This window comes from Somniosus microcephalus, chromosome 10 (genome assembly GCF_052327205.1).
Source record: "Somniosus microcephalus isolate GS21.2 chromosome 10, FLI_Smic_1.0, whole genome shotgun sequence".
NCBI classification, from domain to species: Eukaryota; Metazoa; Chordata; class Chondrichthyes; order Squaliformes; family Somniosidae; genus Somniosus; species Somniosus microcephalus.
This window is the reverse complement of record NC_140996.1, coordinates 9,288,676-9,306,721: the sequence shown is the minus strand read 5'-3', so window position 1 is coordinate 9,306,721 and position 18,046 is coordinate 9,288,676. Positions and strand designations below refer to the sequence as shown.

General features: G+C 46.0%; 1 protein-coding gene and 1 long non-coding RNA gene across 2 annotated transcripts in view; both read left to right on the top strand.

Annotated features, from left to right (window-relative positions):
• Positions 1 to 2,018, top strand: part of tm9sf2 (transmembrane 9 superfamily member 2) — a 76,446-nt gene extending 74,428 nt beyond the window's left edge. Inside the window, exon 18 of the mRNA XM_085998414.1 lies at positions 1,952 to 2,018. The gene's annotated coding sequence lies outside the window, so the exon portion shown is untranslated. The remainder of the gene's footprint in view (positions 1 to 1,951) is intronic.
• Positions 2,019 to 7,938: 5,920 nt separating this feature from the next.
• LOC147111430 (uncharacterized) overlaps positions 7,939 to 18,046 on the top strand; it is a 137,749-nt gene continuing 127,641 nt past the window's right edge. Inside the window, exon 1 of the long non-coding RNA XR_015079833.1 lies at positions 7,939 to 8,269. This is a non-coding gene — a long non-coding RNA (uncharacterized LOC147111430). The remainder of the gene's footprint in view (positions 8,270 to 18,046) is intronic.

Genomic DNA, 18,046 nt, shown 5'->3' with positions numbered 1-18,046 from the left:
CAATGTAGAGGAGACCACATCGTGAGCAGCGAATACAGTATACTAAATTGCAGGAAGTACTTTCCCTCTCCACACCTCTCTTACACTTTGTTGTCTGCATCTCTCCATTGGTCTCTCTTCTCTTTCACTCCCTCTTGTCTCTTTTCTCAGCTTGCTCTTCTATATGTCCCAACTGATACGCTCTTTTACCTTTTCTATAGCGCAGGGCATGCAAGTACAACCATTGGGATGAAAGTGGGTACCGGGGTGAGGTGCAGAAAGGCCATCTAAGAGCTGCTGTAAGTTGTGGGTGGGAGTGGGGGTATCATGGTAAAATAGATAAGGGAGAACCAGTGGATGTGGTGTATTTGGACTTTCAAAAGGCTTTCGATAAGGTCCCGCATAAGAGATTAGCGTGTAAAATTAAGGCACATGGGATTGGGGGCAAGATATTGACTTGGATAGAGAACGGGTTGGCAGACAGAAAGCAAAGAGTTGGAATAAACAGGTCTTTTTCCGAGTGGCAGGCAGTGACTAGCAGGGTACCGCAGGGATCGGTCCTTGGACCCCAGCTATTCACAATATATATTAATGATCTGGACGAGGGAACTAGATGTAATATCTCCAAGTTTGCAGACGACACAAAGCTGGGTGGGCGTGTGTGCTGTGAGGAGGATGCCGAGAAACTCCAGTCTGATTTGGATAGGTTGGGTGATTGGGCAGAAGCATGGCAGATGCAATATAACGTGGATAAATGCGAGGTTATCCACTTTGGTGTCAAAAACAGGAAGGCAGATTATTATCTGAATGGCAATAGATTGGGAGAAGGGGAAGTGCAACGAGACCTGGGCGTCCTTGTGCACCAGTCACTGAAAGTAAGCATGCAGGTGCAGCAGGCGGTTAAGAAGGCAAATGGTATGTTGGCCTTCGTAGCGAGAGGGTTTGAGTACAGGAACAAGGATGTCTTGCTGCAGTTGTACAGGACCTTGGTGAGACCACATCTTGAGTATTGTGTGCAGTTTTGGTCGCCTTATCTGAGGAAAGATGTTCTTGCCATGGAAGGAGTGCAGCGAAGATTCACCAGGCTGATACCTGGGATGGCAGGAATGATGTATGAGGAGAGATTGGGTCGATTGGGCTTGTACTTGCTGGAGTTTAAAAGAATGAGAGGGGATCTCATCGAAACTTATCAAATTCTAACAGGACTAGGCAGACTAGATGCTGGAAGGATGTTCCCGATGGTCAGGGAGTCCAGAATCAGGGGTCACAGTCTAAGGATAAGGGGTAAGCCATTTAGGACAGAGATGAGGAGGAATTTCTTCACCCAGAGAGTGGTGAACCTGTGGAATTCTCTACCAAAGAAGGCAGCAGAGGCCAATTCATTAAATATATTCAAGAAGGAGTTGGATATATTTCTTAAGGCTAAAGGGATCAAGGGATATGGAGAGAAGGCAGGAACAGGGTACTGAATTTGGATGATCAGCCATGATCTCATTGAATGGCGGAGCAGGCTCGAGGGGCCGAATGGCCTACTCCTGCACCTATCTTCTATGTTTCTATACCAAGAATGAGTGGACTGCAATAGATCCTCAGTGATGAGGGAGGATAGTTGGCCCTGTCGTAATTCATCCATCTAACCAGAAAGACCCTCCCCGCTGTTATGTTCATAAATAAATAGACGTTTTCATTAGGAACAGCTAGCTTGAGCGAGTCATTTATTCAGCCATGTGGACTAGTGTACAGGCATCCATCTTTACTACTGCCTTGTGGGTAGCCCACTACTAAACATACAGCTCCACCTAGTGTACCATTCTAGAATGACATGTTACTGATCATTACATCTCCCTTCCTTTGATATTGATTTTGTTTAACCTCTATCATCTCAAGCACATCAGCAAACATCTTCACAACAGTCAACACATTTTTAAAGCTTTACTTTATGAACTCTAAGCTTTTCATTCTTTTATTATAGATTTCTTTGTACTCAAAGATTAAGTCTATGAGGCTTTTTTACTTCACGTGTGGATCTTCTCCGCACAGGTAAGTCTGATGTGTTTGCATGAGAGCCTGTATGTGTGTTTGTGTTAGATTGTTCTGGTGGTGAGTGACAAGATTCAGCTTCAGCATTGTCATCGATTTGCTCTTGGATAGTTTCTTGTGTTTTCAGGAGGGAACGGCGGTTCCTCCTGAGAATCTGTCCTTCCTCAGTTCTAACGGTGTATGACCTTGGTCCTACTTCCTCAAGAACTAGCTTTCCTGTTCCATGCATTTGGATCCTCAATCCTGACAACATCATCCCTTGTCAATGGTTTCAGAGTTTTGGATGACTTGTCATAGTGTGATTTCTGTTTCAGCTTTAACAGTTGAAGTCTCTGTCTTAGTTCCTTACTCTGCTTTTCTTTTGCACAGCAGGGTAGCATGGTGCGCAACTTGCGATCCATTAGGAGTTCAGCAGGTGAAGAACCAGAGTCTAAAGGGGAGGCTCGGTAGCTCAGCAGGGCGAGATAAGGATCAGACTTGATTTCTGTTGCTTTCTTCAGTAGCTGTTTGAGAACTTGAACACCTTTCTCTGCCTTACCATTCGACTGAGCATACAGGGGACTGGATGTGATGTGTTGAAAGTCATAATGTGCTGCAAACTGTTGCCACTCCTTACAGTTGAAGCACAGACCATTGTCGCTAACGGCAATCCTGGGAATTCCATGTCTGGCGAAGATGGATTTAACATGCATTATGACACTGCTTGCTGATGTGCTTGAGAGCAGCGCCATCTCAGGATAGTTAGACTAGTAGTCAATCACTAATAGATAGTCTTTACCATTCAAATGAAAAAGGTCCATACCAACCTTTTGCCAAGGTGCTATTGGTAAGTCAGCTACTATCATTGGTTCCTTTGCTTGTTTGTTTTGGTGTTTCTGACATGTCTCACATATGCCTATCATGTTCTCAATGTCCTTATTTATGCCAGGCCAATAAACAGTGTCTCTTGCTCTCCTTTTGCATTTTTCAATTCCGAGGTGTCCCTCATGAATCCTTTTGAGCATGTCTCGACGTAGAGCCTGTGGAATGACTATTCTGTTCTGTTTTAGTAATAGTCCACTTGCGACACTCAACTCTGACCTGATGTGATAGTACTTTGGACAGGAACCTTTTGGCCAACCATGATGAATGTTCTCTATTACTGTTTGTAACGCTGTATCTTTTACTGTTTCTTCTGCTATTTGCTTTGATTTTGTGTCTGACACGGGCAGCGCAGCAGTGACCATACTCACATGAACATCCACATCTTCCTCAGTAGAGCTCACATGACTCATTGTGGGTGCTCGGGTTAGTGCATCTGCTAACACTATGTGTTTGCCTGGTGTGTAGATCAGTTCAAAGTCATATCTTTGCAGCTTCATCATGAGTCGTTGAATCCTTGGAGACATCTCATTCAGGTTTTTTTTTATGATGGCAACCAGTGGGCAGTGATCTGTCTCAACTGTGAAGGTGGGAAGTCCATATATGTAGCCATGGAACTTTTCTAGTCCAACTACCAAGCCTAGACATTCCTTTTCAATCTGGGCATATCGACACTCAGAATCAGTCATAGACCTGGAGGCATAGGCAACAGGCTTCCAATCTTCACCCTCTGCTTGTAGCAAGACCGTGCCTAGGCCATCTTTTAATGCATCCATTGACACTTTGATTCTCTTTGTTGGGTCAAGGTGTGGTTGTCAGCACTGTTTTGAGGTTCATCCACTCTTGTTCATGTCTTTCTGTCCATGCGAACTCATTTGTTTTATGTAGCAGGTCTCACAGACAGGCTGTCTTGGCTGACAAGTTAGGAATGAACTTTCCAATGAAGTTTATCATCCCCATGATGCGTAGCACTCCTTTTTTGTCAGTGGGTCGGGGCATGTTGAGCATGGCGTTTACTTTTTCCATATCTGGCTCTATTCCTTTACCAGATAGATTATCTCCTAGGAAAGTGACTTCCTGGACGCCAAACTGACACTTGGCTTTGTTGAGCTTCAGTCCATTCCGGCGTATGCTCTGTAGCACTTTAGTCAGTCTCTCATTGTGTTCTTTCAGTGTGGAGCCCCAGATGATGATGTCATCAACATAGACCCGAACTCCTTCCAGACCTTCAATTATGTGTTCCATCGCCCTATGAAAGATTTCAGATGCAGATATTATCCCGAAAGGCATTCTGAGGAAACAATACCTGCCAAATGGTGTGTTGAAGGTACAGTATTTGGTACTCTCTTCATCCAGTTTTAGTTGCCAAAATCCTTGTGAGGCATCGAGCTTTGTGAAGTATCTGACATTTCACTGGTGATTTCTTCTCGCTTGGGAATCTAGTAGTGTTCACGTTTTATGTTTGCATTTAAGTCCTTTTGGATCCATGCATACTCTTAGATCATTGTTCTTTTTCTTTACACATACCATGGAGTTAACCCAGTCTGTTGGCTCTTTGACTTTCCTGATGACTCCTAGTGTGGTCATTCTGTCCAGTTCTTTCTTGAGCCGGTCACGCAGGGGTGCTGGAACTCTCCGTGGAGCATGTACCACTGGCTGAGCATCCTCCTTTAGCTGGATCTTGTAAGTGAATGGTAGAACTCCAAATCCTTTGAACACATCCTGGAAATTACTCACTACAGAATCCACTGAGTCATCTGGTCTGCTTATGGCACAGTTTATACGGTAGACTCTCTTGACCAGTTCTAAGTCCTCACAAGCTTTGTCACCTAGTAGTGAATCAAGTCCTTCAGCCACAACAGAAAACACCTAAGCTATCTATTTTCTGTCCATTATAGTTCTTCAGTAGTACTGACTTTTTCTGTATTTTGGGCTTTTCTTTCATATTTTTAATGTCACTCATACTGATTAAGTTTGCTTTTGCCCCAGTGTCTAGTTTCAATGTAACTAATGCTCCATTTACCTGCAGTGGCATCATCCATTTGTCCTCTTTTACTGCATTAACTTTATGTTCAGCATTGTCCATTCCTGAGGGCTGCACATTTTCTGTATCCTTTTCTATATTGTCACATGACACCATTCCTACAAAAAATGTCTCACTTAAATCAGTGTCCTCAATCACATTGACTTGTTGCCCTTTCTTTGTTTTTACTTTTGAAAAGCATTGTTTGGCAAAGTGATTCTTTCCATTACATTTTGTGCACATTTTTCCAAATGCTGGGCATTATCTTGACTGGTGCTGGTAACCACAGCATTTTCAATTAAAAATTCCATCCTCCGATTGCTTTGCATTTCTGTTCTGCCCATGTTTCTTCCCCTTGTAGGACACAACACCGACAGCAGCACTATCACTTACTACAGTCGCATTATTATTAATTTCACTGAAAGTCTTTGCGTGCTGTTGAGCTAGCTCACTGGCATGGCATATTTTCACAGCTTTCTCTAATGTTAATTCATTTTCTCTCAACAAACGTTCCCTGACCTTTTTAATCATGAATACCAAACACAATCTGGTCACAAATCATGGATGATTTTAGTTCAGAGAAATTACATGTCTGTGCTTTCAGTTTCAGATCGGTCACAAAGCTATCAAAAGTCTCATTTTGCTGCTGTGTCCGTGAATGGAACACGTACCTCTCATAGGTCTCGTTCTTTTTGGGAGAACAATGTGTATCAAACTTCTTTAGCACATCGTCCATTTTTTCTCTGTCCTCCTCTTGATCAAATGCAAACGTATTAAATACCTCTATCACCTGCGGACCTGCAACCATGAGCAGTAACGCTATTTTCCTTGCGTCTGGCATCGTACCGAACCCGATGGCGGCAATATAGAGTTCGAATTGTTGTTTGTAAGTCCGCCAATTGCAGTCGACATTCCCCGTGAGTTTCAAACCCTCTGGTGGCTTCAAATTCTCCATGTCGCATTTCACAATAGTCAGCAGATATTACCAATCCTGGTACCATGTTATGTTCATAAATAAATAGACGTTTTCATTACGAACAGCTAGCTTGAGCTAGTCATTTATTCAGCCATGTGGACTAGTGTACAGGCATCCATCTTGACTACTGCCTTGTGGGTAGCCCACCAGTAAACATACAGCTCCACCTAGTGTCATTCTAGAATGGTACATGTTATTGATCATTACACCCGCCACCCCACTGGCTGCATCCAAGCGATTCCAGTGTGTTTGCCTCCCCTACTCAATTCCAATTGTTGATCACATTGTGTGAAGAGCTTCCTAATATCAGACCTAAATTTACTTTTTACACAGATTGGACCACAACAACTTGCATTTATATAGTGCCTTTAATGTAGTAAAACGTCCCAAGGTGCTTCACAGGAGCATTATCAAACAAAGTTTGACACCAAGCCATATAAGGAGATAGTAGGACAGATGACCAAAAGCTTGGTCCAGGAGGTAGGTTTTAAGTAGTGTCTTAAAGGAGGAAAGAGAGGCGGAGAGGTTTAGGGAGGGAATTCCAGAGCTTAGATCCTAGGCAGATGTAGGCATGGCCACCAATGGTGGAACAATGAAAATCGGGGATGCTTAAGAGGCCAGAATTGGAGGAGCGCAGAGATCTTAGAGGATTGTAGGGCTGGAGGAGATTACAGAGATAGGGCGGGGCAACGCTATGGAGGGATTTGAAAATAAGGATGAGAATTTTAAATGCGAGGCGTTGCTTAACCAGGAGCTAATGTAGGTCAGCGAGCCCAGGGGTGATGGGTGAACAGGACTTGGTGCGAGTTAGAACATGGGCAGCTGACCTTTGGATGACCTCAACTTTACAGAGGGTAGAAAGTGGGAGGCCGGCCAGGAGTGCATTGGAACAATCAAGTCTAGAGGTAACAAAGGCATGGATGCGGGTTTCAACAGCAGATGAGTTGAGGCAGGGGCAGAGTTGGACGATGTTACGGAGGTGGAAATAGGCGTCTTAGTGATGGTGCGGATATCTAGCTCATCTGGGGGTCAAATATGACACCAGGGTTGCGAACAGTGTGGTTCTACCTCTGAGAGTTGCCAGGCAGATTGATGGAGTTGGTGGCTAGGGAAAGGAGTTTGTGGTGGGGACCAAAGAAAATGGCTTCGGTCCTCCCAATATTTTGTTGGAGGAAATTTCTGCTCATCCAGTACTGGATGCCGGACAAGCAGTCTGACAATTTAGAGACAGTGGAGGGGTCGAGAGAGGTGGTGGTGAGGTAGAGCTAGGTGTTGTCAGCGTACATGTGAAAACTGACTCTGTGTTTTCGGATGATGTCATCGTCTCCCCTTGTCCCACTCTCAACAGTCCTTTCTCCCTCATGTGCTTTTCTAGCTTCCCATTAAATACATCTGTGCTATTCACCCCAACCACTCCCTGTGGTAGCGAGTTCCACATTCTCACCACTCTCTGGGTAAAGAAGTTTCTCCTGAATTCCCTATTGGATTTATTGGTGACTATCTTATATTTATGGCCCCGAGTTTTGGAAACACCCCTTCATAATTTTAAAGGCCTTTATCGGTTCAACTCTCAGTCTTCTCAGAGCCTCTCAGCCTGTTCAGTTTTTCCTGAGAGGTGATAATTTGCAGTTCTGTTATCATCCTTGTAAATCTTTTTTGCACCCTCTCCATTCCTTAGCTAAGGTAATTTATATTGTGCATTTATGCAATGTGCCATGAATATACTATAAATCAATTTATTGTGGGTTTTTTTGCATTGCATTGCTTTGGAACAAACTGTGCAGGAGCTTGTACACATCCATCCCTTCCAGTACTGGCAGCACAGTGTGCAGAAGACGGAATTGTTTCTGCAGTGCATGCAAGCGTGTCAAAGGGTCTTCCAATGAGATGCATTAAATCATGCTGCACATTTTGACAGTGGTACATTTGCAAAAAAAATAGAAATATCTCAATGTCAAAAACTGCAGTGCATCTCCGGCAGGGAATGTGGGAATTTGGTTGAGTGACAGCGGGAACATCGCGCCCCTCTCAATCAACTGGCTCGCCAACCAATCAGCTCGCGCGCCGGTTCGCGCCAATCAGCTGGTGCATTAGCCAAACGGGTATCTCCGCGCCAATCAGCTGGCGGGTCAGCTAAACGGCGAGCATATTAGCCAATCAGCAGCGGCGTTCGTCTGCACCAATCAGCTGGCGTATCAGGCAATCAGCCCATATACTAACCAATCAGCAGGGGCTTGTCTGTCCGCGCCAATCGGGAAGGGCGTCTCTTCGCGCCAATCAACTGGCACCTCAGGCAATCAGCGCACGCACACCAGCCAATCAACGGGCGCGTCTCTCCGCGGTGCGATGGCGGCGCTGTGCGGTGGGCGGCTCGGGCCTCGGTGGCTGCTGTAAGTTGGCGCTCGGCGGGTGCCCGGGACAAGGTCAACGCCGCCCCGACCGGCAAATCCCCCTCAATCCTCAACCCCATCCCTCTTTCCCCCTCAACCTTCTCCCCCTCATCCCTTCTGTTTTTAATCCTGGGGGGCAATGATAACCCCGCGATTCCTTTTTCCACGGACTCCTTAAACCCCTCTCTGTTCCCCCCTTGTGTGCGAGGAGCCAGTGACTTATTAGTCACTAAGATTGAGACCATTCAGGCGAGGAGTTGGGAAACATTTCTTCGCACGAAGGGTGGTAGAAGTGCAGAACTCTCTCCCACAATAAGCAGTCGATGCTAGCTCAATTAATAATTTTAAATCCGAGATTGATAGATTTTTGCTAGCCAAGGTGTTTATGGGATATGGATCCAAGTTGGGTGGATGCAGTTAAGATACAAATCAGCCATGATCTCATTGAATGGAGGATCAGGCTGGAGGGGCTGAATGGCCTCCCCCTGTTCCTATGTTCAGCTTTTTCTGCTGCTTCCCCTTGCTAACCAAGTCAAACCTCTCTTTCCCCCCCCCCCCCCCCCCCCGGATCACACTTCCTTCTCTGGTTTCTCGCCTAACTTCCCTCATGCCCTCTCTGAGCTGATTTTGTGCATGAGACCCACACTTGTTGTCCACCCCACTATGTTAGCTAAGGTACTATTCGCCCCTGCACCTTTCCACCGAGGATTTGTCATCTAAATGCTGCCCCTTGGAGACATCATCCATTGACATGGGGTCAGCTTCCACATGGACACTGATGACATCCAGCTCTATTGTGTGTCAGCCGTGGCTCTGTGGGTAGCACTCTCGCCTCTGAGTCAGAAGGTTGTAAGTTCAAGTCCCACTCCAGAGGCTTGAGCACAGAAATCTCAGCTGACATAGAAGATAGGAGCAGGAGTAGGCCATTCGGCCCTTCGAGCCTGCTCCGCCATTCAATGAGATCATGGCTGATCATCCAAATTCAGTACCCTGTCCCTGCCTTCTCCCCATATCCCTTGATCCCTTTAGCCTTAAGAAATATATCCAACTCTTTCTTGAATATATTTAATGAACTGGCCTCCACCGCCCTCTGTGGTAGAGAATTCCACAGGTTCACCACTCTCTGGGTGAAGAAATTCTTCCTCATTTCAGTCCTAAATGTCCTACCCCTTATCCTTAGACTATGACCCCTGGTTCTGGACTCCCTGACCATCGGGAACATCCTTCCAGCATCTGGTCTGTCCAGGCCTGACAGAATTTTATAAGTTTCAATGAGATCCCCTCTCAATCTTCTAAACTCCAGTGAGTATAAGCCCAATCGACACAATCTCTCCTCATACGTCATTCCTGCCATCCCAGGTATCAGCCTGGTGAATCTTCGCTGCACTCCTTCCATGGCAAGAACGTCCTTCCTCAGATAAGGCGACCAAAACTGCACACAATACTCAAGGAGCGGTCTTACCAAGGTCCTGTACAACTGTAGCAAGACATCCTTGTTCCTGTACTCGAACCCTCTTGCTACGAAGGCTAACATACCATTTGCCTTCTTAACCGCCTGCTGCACCTGCATGCTTACCTTCAGCGACTGGTGTACAAGAACACCCAGGTCTCTCTGCACTTCCTCTTCTCCCAATCTATTGCCATTCAAATAATAATCTGCCTTCCTGTTTTTGCCACCAAAGTGGATAACCTCACATTTATCCACATTATAGTGCATTTGCCATGTTTCTGCCCAATCACCTAACCTGTCCAAATCGTACTGGAGTTTCATGACATCCTCCTCACAGCATATCCTCCTCACAGCATACCCTCCCACCCAGCTTTGTGTCGTCTGCAAATTTGGAGATATTACATCCAATTCCCTCGCCCAGATCATTAATACATATTGTGAACAGCTGGGATCCTAGGACCGATCCTTGCGGTACCCCACTTGTCACTGCCTGCCACTCGGAAAACGACCCGTTTATTCCAACTCTTTGCTTTCTGTCCGCCAACCAGTTCTCTATCCAAGTCAATACCTTGCCCCCAATCCCATGTGCCTTAATTTTGCACGCTTATCTCTTATGTGGGACCTTATCGAAAGCCTTCTGAAAGTCCAAATACACCACATCCACTGGTTCTCCCTTATCTATTTTACCAGTTACATCCTCAAAAAATTCCAGTAGATTAGTCAAGCATGATTTACCTTTTGTAAATCCATGTTGACTTTGTCCGATCCTGTCACTGCTTTCCAAGTGCTCTGCTATTACATCTTTTATAATGGACTCTAGCATTTTCCCCACTACCGATGTCAGGTTTACCGGTCTATAATTCCCCGCTTTTTCTCTGCCACCTTTTTTGAATAGTGACGTAACATTAGCTACCCTCCAATCCATGGGTACTGTTCCAGAGTCCATTGAGTTCTGGAAGATGACCAGCAATACATCTACTATTTCTAGGGCCACTTCCTTAAGTACCCTGGGATGTAGATTATCAGGCCCTGGGGATTTATCGGCCTTCAGTCCCATCAATTTTCCTAACACCATTTCCCTACAAATACTGATTTCTTTCAGTTCCACCCTTTCATCAGACCCTATGTTCCCCGGTATTTCTGGGAGGCTATTTGTGTCCTCCTTCGTGAAGACAGAACCAAAATATGTATTTAGTTGGTCTGCCATTTCTTTGTTCCCCATTATAAATTCCCCCGATTCTGACTGCAAGGGACCTACGCTTGACTTCACCAATTTTTTTCTCTTCACATATCTATAAAAGCTTTTACAGTCAGTGTTTATGTTCCCTGCAAGCTTACTCTCATATTCTATTTTCCCTTTCTTAATTAATCCCTTTGTCCTCCTTTGTTGAATCCTAAACTGCTCCCAATCCTCAGAATTATTGCTTTTTCTGGCCAATTTGTATGTCCTCTCCTTGGACCTTATGCTATCCCTAATTTCCCTTGTTAGCTACAGTTGAGTCACCTTTTTTGTTTTATTTTTATGCCAAACTGGGATGAACAACTTCTGTAGTTCATCCATTCGGTCTTTGAATGTTTGCCATTGCCTATCCACCGTCAACCCTTTGAGTGCCATTCTCCAATCAATCCTACCCAACTCGCTCCTCAGACCATCGTAGTTTCCTTGTAGTTTCATTGTAAGAGCTAATATCCTTCATTACAATTGTGTTAATCCCTTCTTTAACCAGTAATGCTACCCCACCTCCCTTTCCTTTTTGCCTATCTTTCCTGACTATCGAATACCCCTGGATGTTGAGTTCCCAGTCTTGGCCATCCTTGAGCCACGTTTCCGTAATCCCAACCAAATCATATTTGTTTACCTCTATTTGCGCAGCCAATTCATCCACCTTGTTACAAATGCTCCTCGCATTAAGACACAAAGCCTTCAGGCTTGTTTTTTTAACGCTCTTAGACCTATTAGAATTATTATTTACTGTGGCCACGTTTGATTTAAACCGTTGATTTCTCTGACTGCCACTTTTGTTTCTCTCCTTCCTATCTTTCACTTTTATCCTTGTTTCCCTTTCCTCTGTCTCCCTGCTCAGGTTCCCAACCCCCTTCCATTTTAGTTTAAACCCTCCCCCACAGTGCAGTACTGAGGGAGTGCTGCACTGTCGGAGGTGCCGTCTTTCGGATGAGACATTAAACCGAGGCGCTGTCTGCTCTCTCAGGTGGAGGTAAAAAATCCCACGGGCACTATTTCAAAGAAGAGCAGGCGAGTTATCGCTGGTGTCGTGGCCAAATATTTATCCCTCAGTCAACATCACAAATAGATTAACTGGTCATTGTCTCATTGCTGTTTGTGGGAGCTTGCTGTGCGCAAATTGGCTGCTGCGTTTCCCACATTACAACAGTGACTACACTTCAAAAGTACTTCATTGGCTGTGAAGCGCTTTGGGACATCCGGTGGTTGTGAAAGGCGCTATTTAAATGCAAGTCTTTCTTTTTCTATCTCTCCACCTCACCACTGTCTCTGTGCTTGTCTGACATCCTGTCTTGGATGAACCACAATCTCTTCCAGTTAAACGTTTGGAAAACCGAAACCATCATCTTCAACCTCTGCTACAAACGTAACCAACGCACCCGAGCCACTGATTCCATTCTCTTTCCTGCTCACTCTCTCAGGTTAACCGGCTTGCTAATAATCTTGGCATGCTTCCTGACCTCAAGCTGAGCTTCCGACCCCCATATGCTCTCCATCACACAGACTACCTACTTCCACCTCTAATGTTGCCCGCCTCCGCCCCTCCCTCGCCTCATCAGCTGCTGAAAGCCTCATCCAAAGCTCTACTGCTTATCCTGTACCAACTCCTGAGCTCGCTGTCCTACACTGACTCTCGGTCCTCCAATACTTCCAATTTAAAATTCTCATCCTCTTGTGTAAATCCTTTCATAACCTTGCTCCTCTCTGTCTCTATAACCTCCTCCAGCCCCACAACCACCCCCACACCCCACAACTCTCTATTGAAGATAAAGAACACAGCGCAAAATTGGAATAAACATATGCTTGCATTTTTCCCTCTGCTGTACTCCTGTTCTGAAGGTGTTGACTTGTGCTGGAGTTCGGCTGCATGGGTACCAGCAGCCTGCCACTGGTCCCTCACCAAATGTTGCCATTTTGTGCCCTAACAATGAGTGCCGACAGACCCGGCTGTTTGACTGTGGAAGGCATCACAGCCAAGCTGGTCCCCATTTTTTTGCCCGATGTGCACTTTCCACCAGGAGTCAGTGATGATTTCTTTTTGTTTTTGCATCCCTAGCCTGGGAATTTCGGGCAATTCCAGCTTCACTGCTGAGATCAACTAACTAGGAACAGACCTCGGATCAAACCTGGGCCTGCTTGGTCCATGTAGCTCACTTCATTGACTAACTGAGTCAAATGGACTGAGCATTAAGTTCAGTAAGACACCGGGAACCCTTGTTTGGAGCTTTTATTTTTCTATTTCTAACTTTCTAATTGCTTGCCAAGATTAGTTATTGTATATTAGTTAATGTTTCCATTTTAAATAAAGATTAACAAATAAAAGGCTTTGCTCCGGGAACTTGCATGGGTCCTAGTTATGCTTGCCTTTTTGTGGGATATGTGGAACATTGTTTGTTCCAGTCCTATCAGGTCGCCTCCCTCATCTCTTTTTCCAGTACATTGATGACTGTTGGTGCCGTTTCCTGCTCTCACCCTGAACTGGAAAATTTCATTCAATTTGCTTCCAATTTCCACCCTTCACTCGCCTTCATATGGTCCATCTCTGACTCTTCCCTTCCCTTCCTCGACTTCTCTGTCTCCATTTCTGTGGATAGGCTATGGACCAAAATCCACTATAAGCCCACTGACTCCCACAGCTACCTGGGCTACACTTCCTCCCACCCCGCTTCCTGTAAGGACTCTATTCCGTTATCCCAATTTCTCCATCCCCGTCGCATCTGTTCTGACGATGCCACCTTCCATACCAGTCCCTCCACTACGTCTTCCTTTTTCCTTAACCGAGGATTCCCCTTCACCGTGGTTGACAGGGCCCGCGACCTCTCCACATCCACCCTGTCCAGACCCCCCAGGATCTTAATATGTTTCAATCAAGTCACTTCTTACTCTTCTAAACTCCAGCGGATACAAGCCTAGCCTGTCCAACCTTTCCTCATAAGACAACCCACCCATTCCAGGTATTAGTCTAGTAAACCTTCTCTGAACTGCTTCCAACGCATTTACATCCTTCCTTAAATAAGGAGACCAATACTGTACACAGTACTCCAGATGTGGTCTCACCAATGCCCTGTATAACTGAAGCATAACCTCCCTACTTTTGTATTCAATTCCCCTCTCAATAAACGATAACATTCTATTAGCTTTCCTAATTACTTGCTGTACCTGCATACTAACCTTTTGCGATTCATGCACTAGGACACCCAGATCCCTCTGCATCTCAGAGCTCTGCAATCTCTCACCATTTAGATAATATGCTTCTTTTTTATTCTTCATGACAACTTCGCATTTTCCCACATTATACTCCATTTGCCAGTTCTATGCCCACTCACTTAACCTATCTATATCCCTTTGTAGCCTCCTTATGTCCTCTTCACAATTTACTTTCCTACCTATCTTTGTGTCATCAGCAAATTTAGCAACCATACCTTCGGTCCCATCATCCAAGTCATTTATATAAATTGTAAAAAGTTGAGGCTTCAGCACTGATCCCTGTGGCACACCACTCGTTACATCTTGCCAATCAGAAAATGACCCATTTATGCCTACTCTCTGTTTCTAGTTAGCTAGCCAATCTTCTATCCATGCCAATATATTACCCCCTACACCATGAGATTTTATTTTCCACAATAACCTTTGATGTGGCAAATGCCTTCTGGAAATCTAAGTACAGTACATCCACCGGTTCCCCTTTTCCACAGCACATGTTACTTCCTCAAAGAACTCCAATAAATTGGTTAAACATGATTTCCCTTGCACAAAACCATGTTGAGTCTGCCTGATTACTTTGAACTTTTCTAAGTGCTTTGCTATAATGTCTTTTAATAATAGCTTCTAACATCTTCCCTATGACAGATGTTAAGCTAACTGGCCTGTAGTTTCCTGCTTTCTGTCTCCCTTTTTGAATAAAGGAGTTACATTTGCTATTTTCCAATCTGATGGAACCTTCCCTGAATCTAGGGAATTTTGGAAAATTAAAACCAACGCATCAACTATCTCACTAGCCACTTCTTTTAAGACCCTCGAATGAAGTCCATCAGGACCCGGGGACTTGTCAGCCCGCAGCTCCAACAATTTGCTCAGTACCACTTCCCTGGTGATTATAATTTTCTTGAGTTCCTCCCTCCCTTCCATTTCCTGATTTACAGCTATTTCTGGGATGTTACTTGTATCCTCTATAGTGAGGACTGATGCAAAATACCTGTTCAATTCAACTGCCCGCTCCTTATTTTCCATTATTAATTGCAAAGACTCACTTTTTATAGGACCAACGCTCACTTTGTTAACTTTTCTTTTTAAAATATCTATAAAAACTCTTACTATCTGTTTTTATATTTCTAGCTAGCTTTCTCTCGTACTCTAATTTTTCTCTCCTTATTAATCTTTTAGTCATTCTTTGCTGTTTTTTATATTCTGTCCAATCTTCTGACCTGCCGCCCATCTTTGCACAATGATATGCTTTTTCTTTAAGTTTAATACTATCTTTAACTTTTTTAGTTAACCATGGATGGTGGGTCCTCCCCTTGGAATTTTTGTTTCTTGTTGGAATGTATATATTCTGTGTATTCTGAAATATCCCCTTAAATGTCTGCCACTGCCACTCTATTGACCTATCCTTAGCCTAATTTGCCAGTTCACTTTAGCTAGCTCTGCTTTCATGTCCTCATAATTGCCTTTATTTAAGTTTAAAATACTAGTCTTGGACCCACTCTTCTCTCTCTCAAACTGAATGTAAAATTCAATCATATTATGATCGCTGCTACCTAGGGGCGCCTTCACTATGAGGTCATTAATTAATCCTATCTCGCTGCACAATACCAGGTCTAGTATAGCCTGCTCTCTGGTTGGCTCCAGAACGTGCTGTTCAAAGAAACTATCCCAAAAACATTCCATGAACTCCTCATCTATGCTACCTTTGCCCATCTGATTTTTCCAGTCTATATGCAAATTAAAATCCCCATGATGATTGCCGTACCCGTCTGACAAACATCCATTGCTGTCATCAATGTATTATGCCTCTAGTTGGAAATACATTTTTTGAATTCTCTCTTCAGTTTCGATTATTTTAAATGATACTGCCATTCAAAACTCTTTCTTGTTCTGTAAATGTTTTTTTCTGTACTTATACATGTGTTTTTGTTTGTCTTTCCCATTTTCATAGAATCATACAGCCATTCGGCCCATCGTGCCTGTGCCGGCTCTTTGAACGAGCTCTCCAATTAGTCCCACCGCCCTGCTTTTTCCCCAGAGCCCTGAAAAATGTATTTCCATCATCATTTTTGATATTTATCTTTTGTCTCTCTCTCTCATCGTCTGTTTTGTCTTCTGTTTATGCAGAGTAGATATATATTTTGTCCTGGACCAGGATGGTCCCAAGTTCAATTACCCGTCTTTGCTAAGTTTCTTTATCTGATTGAAACACTACCGTTGGTCTCTAGAGGCCCTGCATTAGGCACCATGCTTTAGGAAGGATGTCAAGACCTTGGAGAGGGTGCAGAGGAGATTTACTAGAATGGTACCAGGGATGAGGAACTTCAGTTACATGGAGAGGCTGGGGTTATTTTGTTTTGAGCAGAGAAGGTTAAGGGGAGATTCAATAGAGGTGTTCAAAATTATGAAGGGTTTTGATAGAGTAAATAAGGAGAAACTGTTTCCAGTGGCAGGAGGGTCGGTAACCAGAGGACACAGATTGAAGGTAATTGGCAAAAGAACCAGAGGGGAGATGAGGAACAAAACATTTTATAGCGAGTTGTTGTGACCTGGAATGCGCTGCCTGAAAGGGGGCTGGAAGCAGATTCAGTAGTAACTTTCAAAGGGGAATTGGATAAATATTTGAAGGGGCAAAATATTCAGGGCTGCAGGGAAAGAGCAGGGGAGTGGGACTAATTGGAGAGCTCTTTCAAAGAGCAGGCACGATGGGCCGAATGGCCTCCTTTTGTGCTGTATGATTAGGAAGGAGAAATCAGGATTCCCGTTCCTGATCACTTTCCAGTAATTCCTATTGGGAACGTCAGTTGAGGATTGGTTGGGGCTCAGCTGTCAACAGTCACTAAGAAGCCTTAGATGTGAAGATTAGCCACATGTGCGTGGTACCATCAGGACACACTCCAGCAAGTAATCACTGCCTTCAGGGGAATCGAGGGACATGGAAATCGGGCAGGGAAGTGGAGTTGAGGTCGATGATCAGCCGTGATCATATTGAATGACCGAGCAGGCTCGAGGGGCCGTATGGCCGAGCAGGCTCGAGGGGCCGTGTGGCCGAGCAGGCTGGAGGGGCAGTATGGCCAAGCAGGCTCGAGGGGCCGTGTGGCCGAGCAGGCTGGAGGGGCAGTATGGCCGAGGAGGCTCGAGGGGCAGTATGGCCGAGCAGGCTCGAGGGGCCGTGTGGCGGAGCAGGCTCGAGGGGCCGTGTGGCGGAGCAGGCTCGAGGGGCCGTGTGATGGAGCAGGCTCGAGGGGCCGTGTGGCGGAGCAGTCTCGAGGGGCCGTGTGGCGGAGCAGGCTCGAGGGGCCGTTTGGCCGAGCAGGCTCCAGGGGCCGTTTGGCCGAGCAGGCTCCAGTGGCCGTGTGGCCGAGCAGGCTCCAGGGGCCGTGTGGCCGAGCAGGCTCCAGGGGCCGTGTGGCCGAGCAGGCTCGAGGGGCCTTGTGGCGGAGCAGGCTCGAGGGGCCGTGTGGCCGAGCAGGCGCGAGGGGCCGTGTGGCCGAGCAGGCTCCAGGGGCCGTGTGGCCGAGCAGGCTCCAGGGGCCGTGTGGCCGAGCAGGCTCCAGGGGCCGTGTGGCCGAGCAGGCTCGAGCGGCCTTGTGGCGGAGCAGGCTCGAGGGGCCGTGTGGCCGAGCAGGCTCGAGGGGCCGTGTGGCCGAGCAGGCTCGAGGGGGCCGTGTGGCCGAGCAGGCTCGAGGGGCCGTGTGGCCGAGCAGGCTCGAGGGGCCGTGTGGCGGAGCAGGCTCGAGGGGCCGTGTGGCGGAGCAGGCTCGAGGGGCCGTGTGGCGGAGCAGGCTCGAGGGGCCGTGTGTCCGAGCAGGCTCGAGGGGCCGTGTGACCGAGCAGGCTCGAGGGGCCGTGTGGCGGAGCAGGCTCGAGGGGCCGTGTG